Source organism: Mobula hypostoma, chromosome 8, assembly GCF_963921235.1.
Source record: "Mobula hypostoma chromosome 8, sMobHyp1.1, whole genome shotgun sequence".
Taxonomy (NCBI): domain Eukaryota; kingdom Metazoa; phylum Chordata; class Chondrichthyes; order Myliobatiformes; family Myliobatidae; genus Mobula; species Mobula hypostoma.
This window is the reverse complement of record NC_086104.1, coordinates 44,599,140-44,617,134: the sequence shown is the minus strand read 5'-3', so window position 1 is coordinate 44,617,134 and position 17,995 is coordinate 44,599,140. Positions and strand designations below refer to the sequence as shown.

At 43.0% G+C, this 17,995-nt stretch overlaps 1 protein-coding gene across 1 annotated transcript in view; it reads left to right on the top strand.

Moving 5' to 3' along the window:
* Window positions 1-17,995, top strand: part of spata17 (spermatogenesis associated 17) — a 306,947-nt gene that overhangs the window by 39,569 nt on the left and 249,383 nt on the right. The window lies entirely within an intron of this gene.

Genomic DNA, 17,995 nt, shown 5'->3' with positions numbered 1-17,995 from the left:
GAATATTGTTTTTACATAAAGAAGTGAATAAAAGGTGAAATAAGACATGTGACCCTTTAAACCTTCTCTACTCTTCCACATGATCATTGTGGATTTTCAATTTCAAACACCACTTTTCTGTCCTTTCCCATATCCTTTAATTTCTTTTATACCTAGAAATTTGTTGAATGTAATTTTGCAATTAATGACTGAGCCTCCATGACCTCCTAGGGTGCAGAATGCACCACCTTTTGAGTAAATAAAATTCTCAACAAAACAGTCTTCCATGGTTTACCCATTACTGTGAGACTGTGACCATTAGTTAAAGATTTTTTGGTCGGGAGAAAGGTCTACCCTTAACCCCTATATTTTTTTTTAATAAGGTCACTTTCTCCAAAGCAAGTACACCCAGGACCGGATTAAGCTAGTGTGGGGCCTGTAGCATATGTTATAAAGGGGCCCTAAATTTTTAAAAATGCACATAAGTATTAAAACATAAATTATTTACTTGCATAGTAAAGTAATTCAATTTTTTCATTTGCTGTACAGCCAGATAATATGACAAGTGTCTGACACTTCAGTAATAGTATTACTTACATGTAAGTATCAAATTCAAATGTCAAAAGTAACAAAACTACAATTTAAAAGTTAGATTTTCTTGATATAGCATGAGCAAATTTGTTGATGATACTGGAAATGTCTATTTCACGCAGAAGTTCATGTTCAGTGCTCATTATGATGACAGACAACTCAACAAACCCTATACTTCCAGAGTCGGGAGTGCTCAGGAACTCTGTGGAACGCCCAGACCCTGGCCTAGACAGGCAGTATGAAGATGCAACCTCAAACCCCATGGGGAGGGTTGAGTCCGACAAGGGGGCCGAGCGGACTGTGCCTCACAAGGTAAAAACGATCATCTCAACCTTCAACGCAAACACCGTCCGTCTCTTGCCTCGATGCACAGAGTTGGCATCGCAGGCAAGCAGATACGAGATCTCCATCCTGGGGATCCAAAAACACCATCATGTACACCCTGATGAAGAGGTAAGGTTCACAGAGGTAGAGGGGATGCATCTCATCAACTCGTTTGTATGGAGAGAGCCGACGACGATGTCAGCACAAGATGGAGTAGGGCTGATGTTGAACCGCAAGGAGAAGGAGGCACTGAGGGGCGTAGTCTCAGTCAGTGACAGAATCCTTACTGTGGAATTTGATGGAAACCCGGCGACCTCTGTCATCATTTGTTACTCCCCGCACAACTGCAGCGAGGAGAAGGAGGTGGAGGCCTTCTACAGTAAACTGCACAAAGCTGTCACTTCAATACCGGCACATAACTTCCTGGCTGTGTTTGGCGATTTTAATGCCCAGGTCGGACTGGAAGGTGTTCCATACTCATACCAAGACTTTACCAACAGAAATGGACAATATCTAGTTGATTTCATCCAGGAACATTGCTGCCAACACACAATTCAAGAAGTGAGCTGGTATACTGTGGACATATGAAAACAGAGCCTCCATCTACGGGAAACAGCTCGATTACATCCTCGTAAGAACAAAATGGCGTAATTGTGTGATCAATCTGATCACAGAGTAATGTCAATGCAAATGAGACTGAGCCTGCGGCAACCCAAAGCCACAGGTCCCAAGGAGAAGATAGACTGGAAGGCATTCTCCTCACAACCTGTTCTTCAAGCCCAGTACACAGTGGAGGTGAGAAATCGCTTCGGCCCACTGGAAAGGGGGGAGGAAGAGACTGCCAACGACCGCTATCAATGGCTTATAGACGCACACACGGATGCAACAAAGAGTTTGCCTACTGTGAAGCGAGTCAAGAAGAGTTGGATCTCAAAACATCCTGATGTCATCTCAGCAAGAAGTGTGGTCAATGCTTATCATGCCGAACTCAGAAGGAGCAAAACAGAAGAGCTAAGAGACAAGTTCAAGGCAGCAAAGAAGAATCTCTTTGCCACCTACAACCAACTGAAGGAAGAGGAACTAGCTAAGAAGATTAGAGAGATAGAAGCTGCTAATGAAGACATGCAGCTTGGAGAAACATGGCACCTAGTCAACGAGATCAGTAGGCGGAAGGAGTCCTCATTAGGTCAAATAAGTGGTAAAACAGCAGAGGACCGTGTCCTGACATGGTTTACCCACTTTAAGAACCTGCTGGGAAGCCCTCCAACGATCACGGAAGAAGAAGAGGACATCCCCATAATACTAATGCAAGTTGACATCGGTGACAGCCCATTCACCATTGAGGAACTGAAGAAGGCCAGATATGCACTCAAACGGGGCAGGAGCACTGGACCAGATGGGATACCACCAGAGTTCCTGAAGAGCTGCGACCTGGATGACATCTTGCTGGACATACATAATGCGGCATTGATGAAAGGCGACAAACCAGAACAGTGGTCACTCTCAAACATTATCCCAGTCCCCAAGTCTGGATCCCTCACGAAGACAGATAACTACCGAGGTATCCACTTGACCTGTATCTTAGCAAAGTTATACAATCGGATGATCTTGAACAGGATTCGCACCACCATGACACTAAGCTAAGATTCAATCAGAATGGTTTTCGGCAGAAGCGCACAACAGTAATGCAAATACTTGCTCTCTGTAAGATCATCGAGGAAGTCAAGAAGAACAACCTACCAGCCGTGCTTGCTTACATCAATTTTCGCAAAGCTTTTGACTCCATTCACCAAGGTAAAATGCTGAAGATCCTGAAAGCTTACGGAGTGCCAGACCGTCTACTGAGAGCAATAGAGTCCAGCTATACCAAAACCATGGCGAAAGTTGTATCACCAGACGGAGAGACAGCAGTGTTCGAGCTCCTAGCTGATGTGCTGCAAGGAGACACTCTGGCACCCTACATCTTTATAATCTTCCTTGCTGTTCTTGATTACGCTCTGCGTCAAGCTACCAAAGATCATGACAAGCTTGGTTTTACCATAAAGCCAGAGAGAACCAAAAGGGTCAGACCAGTTACACTCACAGATCTCGATTTTGCAGATGACATAGTCCTGCTCTCTGACCAGATGCAGGAAGCACAGGAGCTACTGACAAAAGTGGAAATTGAATGCAATAAAGTTGGACTTCACCTAAATGCTAAAAAGACAGAGTACATGGCATTTAACTGTGATGAAGGTACTCTCAAGACTGTAGAGAATGATACCATTAAGAAAGTCTTTGACTACAAGTACCTCGGGTCAAGAATGATGAGTTCGGAGAAGGACATAAAGATACGGAAGGCACTGGCGTGGAGGGCTATGAACGACGTGAAGGAAATCTGGAAGTCGAACCTGACCAGAGGGCTTAAAAAGAGGATTTTCATAGTAGTCATAGAGTCCATTCTCACGTACGGATGCGAGCTGTGGACACTCACCAAGACGATGCGAAAGTCTCTAGATGGTTGCTATACACGAATGCTCCGGATGGCTCTTGATGTGAGTTGGCAACAGCACATGACGAATGTTGAGCTCTATAACAACCTACCGATGCTCTCCACTAAAATCGAGGCGAGAAGACGGCAACTAGCAGGGCACTGTCTACGCCACCCTGAGCTACCTGCCAGTCTAGTCATCATATGGGAGCCCAAGCACGGGAGGATGAACCCTGGGCGCCCTACCAAGACTATGGTCAACACGCTCCTAGAAGACAGCAGCGCGGCTAATGTAGATGAACTGAACACACTGATGAGGGAGAGGGAGAAGTGGAGAGTCCATCATCGTGCCCGACGCTGGCCCCCTAGGCCTGAGTCCATGTGGTAGTAGTAATGCTCATTAGAGTGAGATTGTTCAATCTGTTTTGACTTATGGCACTACTTAGTTCATTTTTAATCCTTTTCAGTTTTGAAAATGAGCGTTCTCCACTGCACTTGGTAACCATGAGTGACAAATAGATGCACAAGACACTTTCTACATTTGGAAAACATGACTTCAAAGAATTGTCAGTTATCAAACGGTACAACTGTAACTCTACAAGGTCTTGTTTGGCGCCAATAGGAGAAGCAAGATCGGTTTTCAACAGTTCAGTAAACTGCACAAATTCTTCATTAAGACTTTCTTCCAGATCTTCTGGATATGATTTAATAAGATTTGATGACCTCTTTACGACCTCTTCAGCTGTAAACGACTGTAACTGATGAAGGAATCCAAAAACACTATTCACCTTTAGATAAGCTTTCTGCCTTTTTGATAGGGCAGAAAGCAAGCTGTCAATCATGGCAAGAAATGTTCGGCTTTTAAACTTCTGAGAAGGCGTTTGAGATTCAACAAGTGGATCAAGAGTGCTGGAACCACTGAAATCATTATACGCACAATTTTGCTTGTGTTTTCTTCAAGTTTGCTGTTGATAATCTTCACATTTAGTCAGATCCTTGGCTTTTTGCTTTATGTCTGAAAAAGTAGACCGCATAGCTTGAATATATCCACGCAAGGATTCATAGGGTGCACAAGCTGTGTTCATGTCTTGGCCAGAAGATTGCAAAGAAGCACTGGTCATTTGAAAATGCTGTAATACTTGATCCCACAATATGACCGTTATTCCTGTTTCCAACTTCATCATGGTTGAAAGTGGTCCACGAGCCCATTGTCGACACTCTGCCTTCTGATCATTGTTATTTGAAATGTCATCCAAGACTTGTTTTATTGCAGAAAAGCTGTGTAAAAGTGCTTTTGTTGCATCTGCACGAGCTGACCACCTGGTATCTGGCATTCTTTTCACAATGGGCAAATGAGCACCACCTTCAGATAATGCAGCAGAAAGGAGATCCCACCGATAAGCAGAAGCAGAAAAAAATGTGTACAGGCTTTCTACAAATTGAAAGAAAATTAATGCTTCTTGACAACATTCAGCAGCACATTCTCCAACCAAATTTAGTGAATATGCAAAACATGGAATGTAATCCGCAAACTCATTCAGCTCTTTAATTTGTGCTTGTAAGCCACTCATGTTGCTGGCATTGTCATAACTTTGACCAGGGCAGTCTTTTATATCAATGTCATTTTCCTTTAAAAAGTAAAGTAAACTTTGAGCCAGCTGTTCAGCACTATGACCTTGCATATCCAAAATCTTCACAAATCTTTCAACTAGTCCAGACATCAAAACATAGCGCACAGTCAAAGTCAGCTCGTCCCCATTAGATATATCTGGAGTAGAATCCAATGAAACAGAATAGTATTTCTTCACTTCACCGATAATGTGATTCAGTATGCTGGATCCAATCAGATTGATGAATTCCTCACGTTGTTTTAGATAGTTATGATTTATGTTTACAAAATAATCTGCAGATGCTGTTGTCAAAGGAACACTCACAATGCGCTGGAGGAAGTCAGCAGGTCAGTCAGCATCAGTTGAAAAGATTAGTCGATGTTTCGGGCCGAAACCCTTCGTCAGGACTGAAGGAAGAACTTTGGGGAGGGTTTGAAGAATGCTGGTAGTTGTAAAAAACAGTGATTTTTAAGACAAAGGGGTTGAGGAGAGGAAGCAGGGAGGTGATTGGCAGGAGAACAATAGTAGAAGGAGGCGGAACTATGAGGAAGGTGATGCGAAATAGGGATAGAGGAAGGGAGGGGGAGGGAATTACCAGAAGTTGGAGAATTCTATGTTCATACCAAGGGGCTGGAGACTACCTCGACTGTATTTGAGGTGTTGCTCCTCCAACCTGAGCTTAGCCTCATCATGGCAGTAGAGGAGGCAATGTACGGACATATCTGAATGGGAATGGGAAGCAGAGTTGAAGTGGGTGGCTACCGGGAGATCCTGTCTGTTGTGGCGGATGGAGTGGAGGTGCTCGACGAAGCGGTCCCCCAATCTGCGTCGGGTTTCACCGATGTAGAGGAGGCCGCACTGGGAGCACCTCAGTCGACCTTCGAGATCCCAGGTACACATTCCCATTCAGATATGTCCATACATGGCCTTCTCTACTGCCATGATGAGGCTAAACTCAGGTTGGAGGAGCAACACCTCACATACCGTCTAGATAGTCTCCAGCCCCTTGGTATGAACATAGAATTCTCCAACTTCCGGTAATTCCCTCCCCCTCCCTTCCACTATCCCTACTTCACATCACCTCCCTCATAGTTCTGCCTCCTTCTACTATTGTTCTCCTGCCAATCACCTCCCTGCTTCCCCTCCCCCAGCCCTTTGTCTTAAAAATTACTGTTTTTTTCAGACCCTCCCCAAATGTCTTCCTTCAGTCCTGACGAAGGGTTTCAGCCCGAAATGTCAACTAATCTTTTCAACTGATGCTGACTGACCTGCTGAGTTCCTCCAGCGCATTGTGGGTGTTCCTATGATTTATGTTCCCTTCCTTGGTTTGCATGAGCATTTATACCACGACACAGCAAGGAGCCAACACCTGCCTACACACACATACTGTACCATGCAGCATGCAGCTCCCCCCAACATGAAAATAACAGCATTACCAGATCGTCGTTGTTGTGGCGTGGATGAAATCACAGAGCGTTGCGTTACCGGTAGGTACAAGGCAGTTTCTTTATTCGACAAAACAAGGTTACAGCAGGCAGAGGCCCCTGGCAAAACAGGTCTAACCTCCTTGTGATTGAGACTTCTATTTATTTGCTAAACACAAAGGACAGTTCATAGTTACAAGTATAGACAATTCTTTGAAGTTTTCACATCTTTTGATTAAATTCATTCTACTGGCGCCAGTATGCCTAAACTGGCATGCCTGGCCTTTAGGAATGCAAGTTAAAATCCATAATACATTATTTGGTATGTTACATGCTAACATAGAGGACAATTCATATTCTGAAAGCAAAGATATGGTGTCTTCGCAACTACCTGTAAACTTAGCATTCTTGTCTCAGAGGCATCAGAGATGCATTGTTACAAATGAAACTGGGTTCACAAGCTTTTAGGAAATGCATTGTTATGAACTCAATCCACAGTACTCTGTCAAAGAACAGAAGACTGACGGCTGAAGGCATTTATTTAAGTGTAAATGAATCGTCTACCCAAAACTCAGTCTAACAGTCATGAGAATACGGTGAGATGCCGATATCACCAGACTGCAGCTTGTAAGCATTTAGTGAGGGGGGGCCCTCGAAAATGCGGGGCCCGTAGCATATGCTACTTTTGCTACTAGGTTAATCCGGCCCTGAGTACATCCTTTTTTCCGGTAAGGATACTCAAATTGTACACCCTTTCCCAATATAGTTTCACTAAGTTTTATATAATTGCATTTACGCAATTTACACTTATCCTCAAAACCTCCATCAATAAAGACTCACATAGAATTTGTTTTTCTAATTGACAATGTTTGCTTTCAGTGTCGTATACAGAAACACCTAAATTCCTTTGTAGATCCATACTTCCTAATTTCTAATGATTAAAAAAAACTACAAAGCATTTCTATTTTTCTACCAAGTTGAGAAATTTTTGCTTTGTACCCTTTATGATATGCTGTTGTCATAAAGTCACTTAGCTTATCTATATCATCTTAAATCATTGCACCCGAATCATTATTTGCATTCCCATGTAGATCCATATCATGATCAAACTTGAAAATAGTGTATTTGGTCTCCTCGGCCAAATCATGGATATAGGTTGTGAATAGTTTGCTCAAACACCAATCCCACTGGCAACCTACTAATCACACCTTTCCATCCCAAGGACAACCACTAAGTCTGCAAGTTTACCACCAATATCATCTGCTCAGCTTACAACCTCCTGTGAGGGACCTTATCAAAAGTGTTAGTAAAGTCCAAATGCACCACAATCATTGGATTATCAATCATTTACATTATCAAGTTCAAGTTTATTGTCATCTGACTGTACATATATACAACCAAACAAAACAACTTTCCTCCAGACCATGGTGCACCCACAATACATATATGATGGACAGTACATAAAATATTACCACAAATAAGCTAATAAAATACAAATCAAAATGCATGTGGAGTGCACAGCACAAGTAAGCAGTACAATAAACAGTTTATTGTCCTAGTGATAAGGCCTCAGTAATGGCAGGATATTCATTAGTCTCACAGCCTGAGGATGAAGCTGTTTCCCAGTTTGGCAGTCGCAGTCCATAAGATATAGGAGCAGAAGTAGGCTGTTTAGCCCATCGAGTCTGCTCCACAATTTCATCATGGTTGATCCATTTTTCCTCTCAGCCCCAATCTCCTGCCTTCTCCTTGTACCCCTTCTTGCCCTGACTAATGCAGAATCTATCAGCCTCTGTTTTAAATATACATTAAGACTTGGCCTCCACAGGTGCCTACGACAATGAATTCCACAGACTTACCACTCTCTGGCTAAAGAAATTCTCTCCTTATCTCTGTTCTAAAAGGATGCCCATCTATTCTGAGGCTGTGTCCTCTGGTGCTAAGCTCCCACCATAGGAAGCATCCTCTCCATATCCACTCTATCAAGGCTTTTCACCGTTCGATAGGTTTCAATAAGGTCATCCTCATTCTTCTGAATGTCAGTGAATACAGGTCCAGAACCATCAAACGCTCTTCATATGACAAGACGTTCAATCCTGGAATAATTTTCGTGAATCTCCTTTGAACCCTTTCCAGTGTCAGCACATCCTTCTTAGATAAGAGGCCAAAACTGCTCACAATACTTCAAGTGAGCCCCTCCCAGTGTTTTATAAACTCTCAATATTACATCCTTGCGTTTATATTTTAGTCCTCTTGAAATGAATGCTAACATTGCATTTGCGTTCCTCACCAGATTCAACCTGCAAATTAACCTTTAGAGAATCCTGCACAAAGACTCCCAAGTCACTTTGCACATCAAATTTTTGAATAATATACACAATAATAAGTTAACCAATGTGCAATAATAATCTATGAAATATTAAAACAGAGACTATTGTACTATGATGTGTATTCTCCTATCACACAGAGATGAACTGTTGTAAATATAAAAGTAAGTTAGCCAATAATATAGAAGAGGATACTTAAAGCTTTTTCAGATAAACAAAGAGTACAAAAGAAGCACCAGTGGATATTTGCTGGAAAAAGTTAATAAGAGAGGTAGGAATGCATGAAAAGAAATTGCTGGTAAACTTAAGTATTTTGCATCATTCTTCATTGAGAAAAGTTGAGAGTGCCAGGGGGCAGAAGTAAGTGTAGTTACTATTACTAAGGAGAAGGTGCAAGGGAAACTGAAATGTCTGAAGTTAGATAAGTTGCCTGGAGCAGATGAATTCAGGATTCTGACAGGGAATGTGGAGACTGAAGGGATTACCATAAGGCAGAGGAGCAGAATTAGACCATCTGGCCCATCGAGTCTGCTCCGCCATTCAGTCATGGCTGATCCTTTTTTCGTTCTCCTCCTCAACCCCAGTTCCTAGCCTTCTCCCCGTAACCTTTGATGCCACGTCCAATCAGGAACCTATCAATCTCTGCCTTAAATACACCCAACAACCTGGCCTCCACATCTGCATGTGGCAACAGATTCCACAAATACACCGCTCTTTGGCTAAAGAAATTTCTCTGCATCTCTGTTTTGAAAGGGCACTCCTCTATCCTGAGGTTGAACCCTCTTGTCCTAGACTCTCCCACCATGGGAAACGTCGTTTCCACATCTATTCTGTCTAGGCCTTTTAACATTTGAAAGGTTTCAACGAGATCCCCCTCATCCTTCTGAATTCCAGTAAGTACAGACCCAGAGCCATCAAACTTTGCTCGTATGATAACCCTTTCATTCCTGGAATCATCCTTGTGAACCTCTTCCACGTCCTCTCCAATGCCAGCATATCTTTTCTAAGATAAGGGGCCCAAAACTGTTCCCAATACTCAAGATGAGGCCTCACCAGCGCCTTATAAAGCCTCAGCATCACATCTTTGCTCTTGTATTCTAGACTTCTTGAAATGGATGCTAACATGGCATTTGCCTTCCTCACCACCGACTCGAAATGCAAGTTAACCTTTAGGATATTCTGCACAAGGACTCCCAAGTCCCTTTGCATCTCAGATTTTTGATTTTCTCCCCGTTTAGAAAATAGTCTACATATTTACTTCTACTACCAAAGTGCATGACCTTGCATTTTCCAACATTTCATTTGCCACTTTCTTGCCTATTCTCCTAATCTGTCTAAATCCTTCTGTATCTTACCTGTTTCCTCAACACTACCTGCCCCTCTATCAATCTTTATATCATCTACAAACTTGGCAACAAAGCCATCTATTCCATCATCTAAATCGTTTATATACAGCATAAAAAGAAGTCGTTCCAACACCGAACCATGCAGAACACCACTAGTCACTGGCAGCCAATTAGAAAAGGATCTTTTTATTCCTGCTCGCTCCCTCCTACCAATCAGCCAATGCTCTAACCATGTTAGTAACTTTCCTGAAATACCATGGGCTCTTAACTTGGTAAGCAGCCTCATGTGTGGCACCTTGTCAAAGGCCTTCTGAAAGTCCAAATTTACAACATCCACTGCATCCCCTTTATCCATCCTTCTTGTAATCTCCTCAAAGAATTCCAACAGGTTCATCAGGCAGGATTTTCCCTGAAGAAAACCATGCTGACTTTGTACTACCTTGTCCTGTATCATCAAGTACTCCATCATCTCATCCTTAACAATTGACTCTAACATCTTCCCAAACAATAATTTCGATTCTGCTGTCTTCCTCCTTTCTTAAAGGGTGGAATTACATTTGCAATTTTCCAGTCCTCTGGCACCATGCCAGAGTCCAATGATTTTTGAAAGATCATTTCTGATGCCACTACAATCTCTGACACTACCTCTTTTAGAACCCTGGGGTGCAGTTTATCTGGTCCGGGTGACTTATGTTCCTTTAGGTCTTTCAGCTTTTTGAGCACCTTCTCTCCTGTAATAGTAACTGCACCTACTTCTCTTCCTTCACACAGTACAACATCAGGCATACTGCTGGTGTCTTCCACAGTGAAGACTGATGCAAGATACTCATTTAGTTCATCAGCCATCTCCTTGTCCCCTATTATTTCTCCTGCCTCATTTTCTAGTGGTCCTATATCCATTGTCATTTCTCTTTTATTTTTAACATACTTGAAAAAATTTTTACTATCCAGTTTTACAGAGGCATGAGTAATGATCAGCCAAGAATTTCTACATACTGGAATGGTTTCTGAGGACTGAAATCAAGTCAAGTTAAGTCGCTTTTATTGTCATTTCAACCATAACTGCTGGTACAGTACACAGTAAAAACGAAACAACGATCCTCCAGGACCATGGTGCTACATGAAACAACACAAAACTACATTAGACTTCAGGCCTACAGGGGACTACATAAAGTGCACAAAACAGTGCAAGACAGTACAAATAATTAATAAACAAGACAATAGGCACAGTAAAGGACAAATTACAATATAATAATAAATGATGTAAATGTAAACAATGTCTTAGCAGGAATTCAGAAAGAAATGAGCAAAAATTGCAAAGAGAGTGGAGTAATGTTCAGTTGAATATATGTGTGTGTGTAGGTTGGTGTCAGACTAGACTCTGGGAATTGAGGAGTCTCGTCGTCGTGGCTATCCCTCGAGGTCGAGGATTATGGTCTTCGTTCTGAAGAAGTGGCCCACAGAGTGAAGCTGCCTGTGCGTGTATTTGTTTAATGTGTACTTGATGTTGCACTCCAAGAAGCACATGATACTTCACAAATCAACCAACTGATTCCAATGGCATGGAAACCACGATGATTGGAGCTGATGGATTTGTTGCAGCCTTCATCCGCCTTCACAGCCGTTTGAGTTTGAAGTAACTTCATCCGCCTGTTCCACCGTTGAGGTCTTGGTTGGATTGTTCTTTGTCAGGGTCACCCTCGACCTTACCACCATGGGTGACCCTACCGGAAGCATAGCTCCAGACGGCATTGCTCTCGGGATCACAGGACCACACAAGCCTCTCCACCATGACGAGGTGACAGTCTACGGAGAAGTGAGGAATCTAATGGTGTGGGGGAAGAAACTGTTGCACAGTCTGGTCGTGAGATCCCGATTGCTTTGGTACCGTTTGCCAGATGGCAGGAAGGAGTAGAGTTTGTATGAGGGGTGTGTGGGGTCCTTCACAATGCTGTTAGCTTCGTGGATGCAGTGTGTGGTGTAAATGTCTGTAATGGCAAGAGGAGAGACCCCGAAGATCCCTTCAGCTGACCTCACTATCCGCTGCAGAATCTTGCGATCCGCGATCCGAAATGTCCAAAATATTACAAATGTCGATCCACTCTTTGACAAGGGAGGGTGGCAGAAGAATGGATATTATAGGCCAGTTAGCCTGACTTCATTGGTTGGGTAGATGTTGGAGTCCAGTATTAAAGAAGAGATTTTGGGGTACTTGGGGGCACCTGATAATGTTGGCCAAAGTCAAAATGTTTTCATTAGGGGGAAGTCTTGACTGACAAACCTGTTGGAATTCTTTGAAGGAATAACAGGCAGAATAGACAAGGGTGAGTCACTGGATATTGTTTACTTGAATTTTCAGAAAGCCTTTGATAACGTGCTGCACATGAGGTTGCTTAACAAGATAAGGGTCCATGGTATTACAGGAAAGATGATTAGAAGATTGGCTGACTGGCAATTGGCAAAAAATGGAAGTAAGTGGGCCTATTCTGGTTGGTTGCTGCTGACCAGTAGTGTTCCACGGGGTTGGTATTGGGACCGCTTCTTTTCATGTTTCAAGTCAACGATTTGGATAGCAAATTGATGGCTTTGTGGCCAATTTTTTCAGATGATACAAAAATAAGTAGAGGGGCAAGGAGAATTGAGGAAGCAGGGAATCTGCAGAAGGACTTACGAGGGTGATTGATAAGTTCGTGGCATAAGTTAGGAGTCAATTTTAGAAAACCTAGCACATTTATTTTTCCTACATTTACACACTTAGTACAGCGGTCGTGGAGCATACAGATCCCTTCTTTGTAGAAGTTGGCGTCTTGGACTGCCAGAAGTGGTTCACAGCAGGGGTGATTGATAAGTTCGTGGCCTAAGGTAGAAGGGGATGAGTTATTAACTTCAAACTTTCTGCATTATCACTTAAAGAGTTGAACTGCACGTGCATGTAACGAGAGCTGTATAACTCATCTCCTTCTACCTTAAGCCATGAACTTATCAATCACCCCTGCTGCGGACCACCTGGAGGTCCAAGACACTCTTGTTATATGCACATGCAGTTCAACTCTTTAGGTGATAATGCAGAAAGATTGAAGTTAATAACTCTTCTCCTTCTATCTTAGGCCACAAACTTATCAATAACCCCTCGTAGACAGATTAGAAGAATGAGCAAAGAAGTGGCAGATGGCATATAGAGTAGAGAAGTGTATGGTCATGCACTTTGGTAGAAGGAATAAAGGCATAGACTATTTTCTAAATGGGGAGAAAATTCAGAAATCAGAGGTGCAAAAAGACTTGGGAGTCCTTGCACAGGATTCTTTAAAGGTTAACTTGAAGGTTGAATCAGTAATAAGGAAAGCAACTGCAATATTAGCATTCATTTTGGGAAGACTAGAATATTAAGAGCAAGGATGTGATGCGGAGGCTTCATAACACATTGGTAATACTACACTTTGAGTATTGTGAGCAGTTTTGGGTCCTCTATCTTATTAAAGATCTGCTGGCATTGGAGAGGGTCCATAGGAGGTTCATGAGAATGATTGTGGAAATGAAAGGGTTAATGTATGAGGATTGCTTCATGGCTTTTGACCTGTAATTACTGGAATTTAGAAGAATGAGAGGGGTTCTCATTGAAACCTAATGAATATTAAAGGTCCCATACAGTGGATGTGGAAAGGTTGTTTCTTATAGAGGATGAGTCTAAAGCCAGAGGGCACACAAATTCCACATCCCATTCCCATTCTGATAAGTCTATCCACGGCCTCCTCTACTGTAAAGATGAAGCCATACTCAGGTTGGAGGAACAACACCTTATATTCCATCTGGGTAGCCTCCAACCTGGTTGCATGAACATTGACTTCTCTAACTTCCGCTAATGCCCCACCTCCCCCCTTGTACCCCATCTGTTACTTATTTATATACACACATTCTTTCTCTCTCTCTCCTTTTTCTCCCTCTGTCCCTCTGATTATACCCTTTGCCCATCCTCTGGGTTTCCCCCCCCTCCCAATTTTCCTTCTCCCTGGGCCTCCTGTCCCATGATCCTCTCATATCCCTTTTGCCAATCACCTGTCCAGCTCTTGGCTCCATCCCTCCCCGTCCTGTCTTCTCCTATCATTTTGGATCTCCCCGTCCCCCTCCCACTTTCAAATCTCTTACTGGCTCTTCCTTCAGTTAGTCCTGTCGAAGGGTCTCGGCCCGAAATGTCGACTGTACCTCTTCCTAGGGATGCTGCCTGGCCTGCTGCGTTCACCAGCAACTTTGATGTGTGTTACCCTCAGAATAGAAGGATTTCCATTTAGAACAGAGAAGAGGAGGAATCCCTTGAGCCAGAGGGTAATGAATCTGTGTAATTCATTGCCATGGATGACTTTGGAGACAAAGTTATTAAATATATTTAAGGTGGTGTTGGTAGGTTTTTGATTAGTCAGGGTGTCAAAGGTTACAGGGAGAAGGCAGGAGAATGGAGTTGAGAGGAAGGGAAGGGAAGAGCTCAGATAGTAGAGAGCACCCCCGTAACCCCTGACAGAGAGAACAACCACAGTGATTGGGTCTCTGGTACTGAGCCTGGTTCCATGGTGCAGAAGGGAGAGAAGAAGATGAGGAATACGGTAGTCATAGGGGATTCCATAGACAGGAGGTTCTGTCAGCCTGACAGAGATACCTGCATGGTGTGTTGCCTCCCAGGTATCTTGGATCGGGTGCGGAGTATTCTGAAGGGAGAGGGTAAACAGCCAGAAGTCTTGGTACACATTGGTAGCAATGACATAAATAGAAAAAGGGAGGAGGTCCTGAATAGAGAATTCAGGGAGTTGGGTGGGAAACTGAAAAGCAGGACCCCCAGGGTAGTAATCTCAGGATTGCTGCCTGTGCCATGTGCTAACGAGCACAAGAATAGCATGATCAGGCATATTAATGTGTGGCTGAGAGACTGGCGTAGGGGGCAGGTCTTTGGGTTCCTGGATCATTGGAGCCTCTTCTGGGGAGGTACAATCTGTATAAAAAGGATGGGTTACACCTGAACCCAAAGGGGTCCAATATCCTAGCAGGCAGGTTTAATACAGCTGTTAGGGAGGGTTTAATCTAATTTTGTCAGGGGGGATGGGAACCGGAGTGATAGGACTGAGGAAGGGGAAAACAGAAATAAATCAAAGATAGCATGCAACAGAGATGATAGAAAGGAGAGGCAGGAGATGAGGCATGATCACAGCCACTGGGATGATTTACAACAGAAAGCAACAAATACAGTACTGGACTGAAAGTGTTATGTTTGAATGCATGCAGTATAAGAAATAAAATGGATAATCTTGAAATTCAGCTACAGATTGGCAAGTATGATGTTGTGGCCATCTCTGAAACTTGGCTAAAGGATGGCTGCATTGGGATTTGAACATCTAAGGATATATGGTGTATCAGAAAGATAGGTTAATTGGCAGAAGGAATGGTGTGGCCCTGTGTATTAGAAATAATATTAAATCATTAGAAAGGGATGACATAGGATCAGAAGGTGTAGATTCTCTATGGGTTGAGTCAAGAAATGGCAAGGATAAAAGGACCCTAATGGCAGTTGTATGCAGTCCTCCAAACAGCAGCCGGGATGTGGATTACAAGTTACAGCAGGAGATAGAAAAGGCATGTCATAAGGGCAATGTCATGATAATCGTTGGGGATTTTAACATGAAAGTGGATTGGGAAAACCAGGCCAGTACTGGACCTAAAAAGAGAGAATTTGTAGAATATCTAAAGGGTGGCTTTTTAGAACAGCTTGTTGTTGAGCCCACTAGGGGCTCGGCTGTGCTGGACTGGGTGTTGTGCAATAATCTGGAGGTGGTAAGAGAGTTTAAGGTTAAGGAACCCTTAGGAACAGTGATCGCAGTATGATCGAGTTCACTTTGTAATTTGAGAAAGAGAAACTAAATTCCAATGTGTCAGTATTTCAGTGCAATAAAGGAAATTACAATGGCATGAGAGGGGAACTGGCCAAACTTGACTGGAAAGGGACACTAGCAGAAAGGACAGCAGAGCAGCAATAGCTGGAGTTTCAGAAAAAATGAGGGAAGTGCAAGACAGATATATTCCAAATAAGAAGGTATTTTCAGATCGAAGAAGGACACTACCGTGGCTGACAAGTGAAGTCAGAGTCAAAGTTAAAGCAAAAGAGAGGGCATACAGGAAGCCAAAGCTAGTGGGAAGATTGAGGATTGGGAAGCTTTTAAAAACTTTCAGAGGAAACTGTGAAGGTCATTAGAAAGGAAAAGATGAATTATGAATGGAAGCTGGCAACTAATATCAAAGAAGAACTGAAAGCTTTTTTAAGTATATAAAGGGCATAAGAGAGTTGCGGGTAGATATAGGACCAGTAGAAAATGATGTTGGAGGTATTGTAATGTAAGATGGCAGAGGAACTGAATGCGTATTTTGCATCAGTCTTCACAGTGGAAGACATCTGCAGTATACTGGACATTCAAGAGTGTCAGGGAAGTGAAGTTTGTGCAGTGAAAATTACGGCTGAGAAGGTGTTCAGGAAGCTTAATGGTCTGGAGGTGGATAAATCTTCTGGACCTGATGGAATGTACCCTTCGGTTCTGAAGGGAGTAGCTGGAGTGATTGTGGAGGCATTAACAATGATTTTTCAAGAATTGATAGGTTCTGGCATTGTACCTGAAGACTGGAAAATTGCAAATGTTACTCCGCTATTTGAGAAGGGTGGGAGGCAGCAGAAAGGAAACTATAGACCTGTTAGCTTGACAGCAGTGGTTGGGATGTTGTTGGAATTGATTGTTAGGGATGAGATTACGGAGTACCTGAAGGCATATGACAAGATAGGCCAAAGCCAGTACTGTTTCCTGAAAGGAAAATCCTGCTTGACTAACCAACTGGAGTTGCTTGAGGAAATTACAAGCAGGGTAGACAAAGGAGATGCAGAGATGTGGTGTATTTGGATTTTCAGCAGGCCTTTGACTAGGTGCCGCACATGAGGCTGCTTAGCATGATGAGAGCCCATGGAATTACAGGGAAGTTACTAGCATGGGTGGATCATTAGCTGATCAGCAGAAAACAGAGAATGGGAATAAAGGGATCCTGTTCTGGCTGGTTGCCGGTTACCAGTGGAGTTCCACAAGGGTTGGTGTTGGGGCCGGTGCTTTTAACAATGTATGTCAATGATTTGGACTATGGGATTAATGGAATTGTGGCTAAATTTGCCGATGATACGAAGATACTGTAGGTGGAGGAGCAGGTAACGTTGAAGAAACAGAGAGCCTGCAGAAAGTCTTAGATAGTTTAGGAGAATGGCCAAAGAAGGGGAAAATGACATACAATGTTGAAAAGTGTGTAGTTCTGCACTTTGGTAGAAGAAATAAATGGATAGACTAATATTTAGATGGGGAGAGAATTCAAAATGCAAAGATGCAAAGGGACTTGGGAGTCCTTGTGCAGGATACCCTAGAGGTTAACCTCCAGATTGAGTCAGTGGTGAAGAAGGCGAATGCAATATTGGCATTCTTTTCTAGAGCTATAGAATATAAGAGCAGGGATGTGATGTTAAGGCTCTGGCAGGCACTTGTGAGACCACACTTGGAGTATTGTGTGCAGTTTTGGGCTCCCTATTTTAGAAAGGGTACACTGACATTGGGGAGGGTTCAGAGAAGATTCACAAGAATGATTCCAGGAATGAATGGGTTACCGTATGAGGAACGTCTGGCAGCTCTTGGGCTGTATTCCCTGGGGTTCAGGAGAATGAGAGAGATCTCATAGAAACATTCCAGATGTTGAAAGGCCTGAACAGATTAGATATGGCAAAGTTATTTCCCATGGTAGGGGAGTCCAGGACAAGAGGGCATGACTTCAGGATTGAAAGATGTCCATTTAGAACAGAGATGCGGAGAAAATACTTTAGTCAGAGGGTGGTAAATCTGTGGAATTTGTCGCCACAATTGGC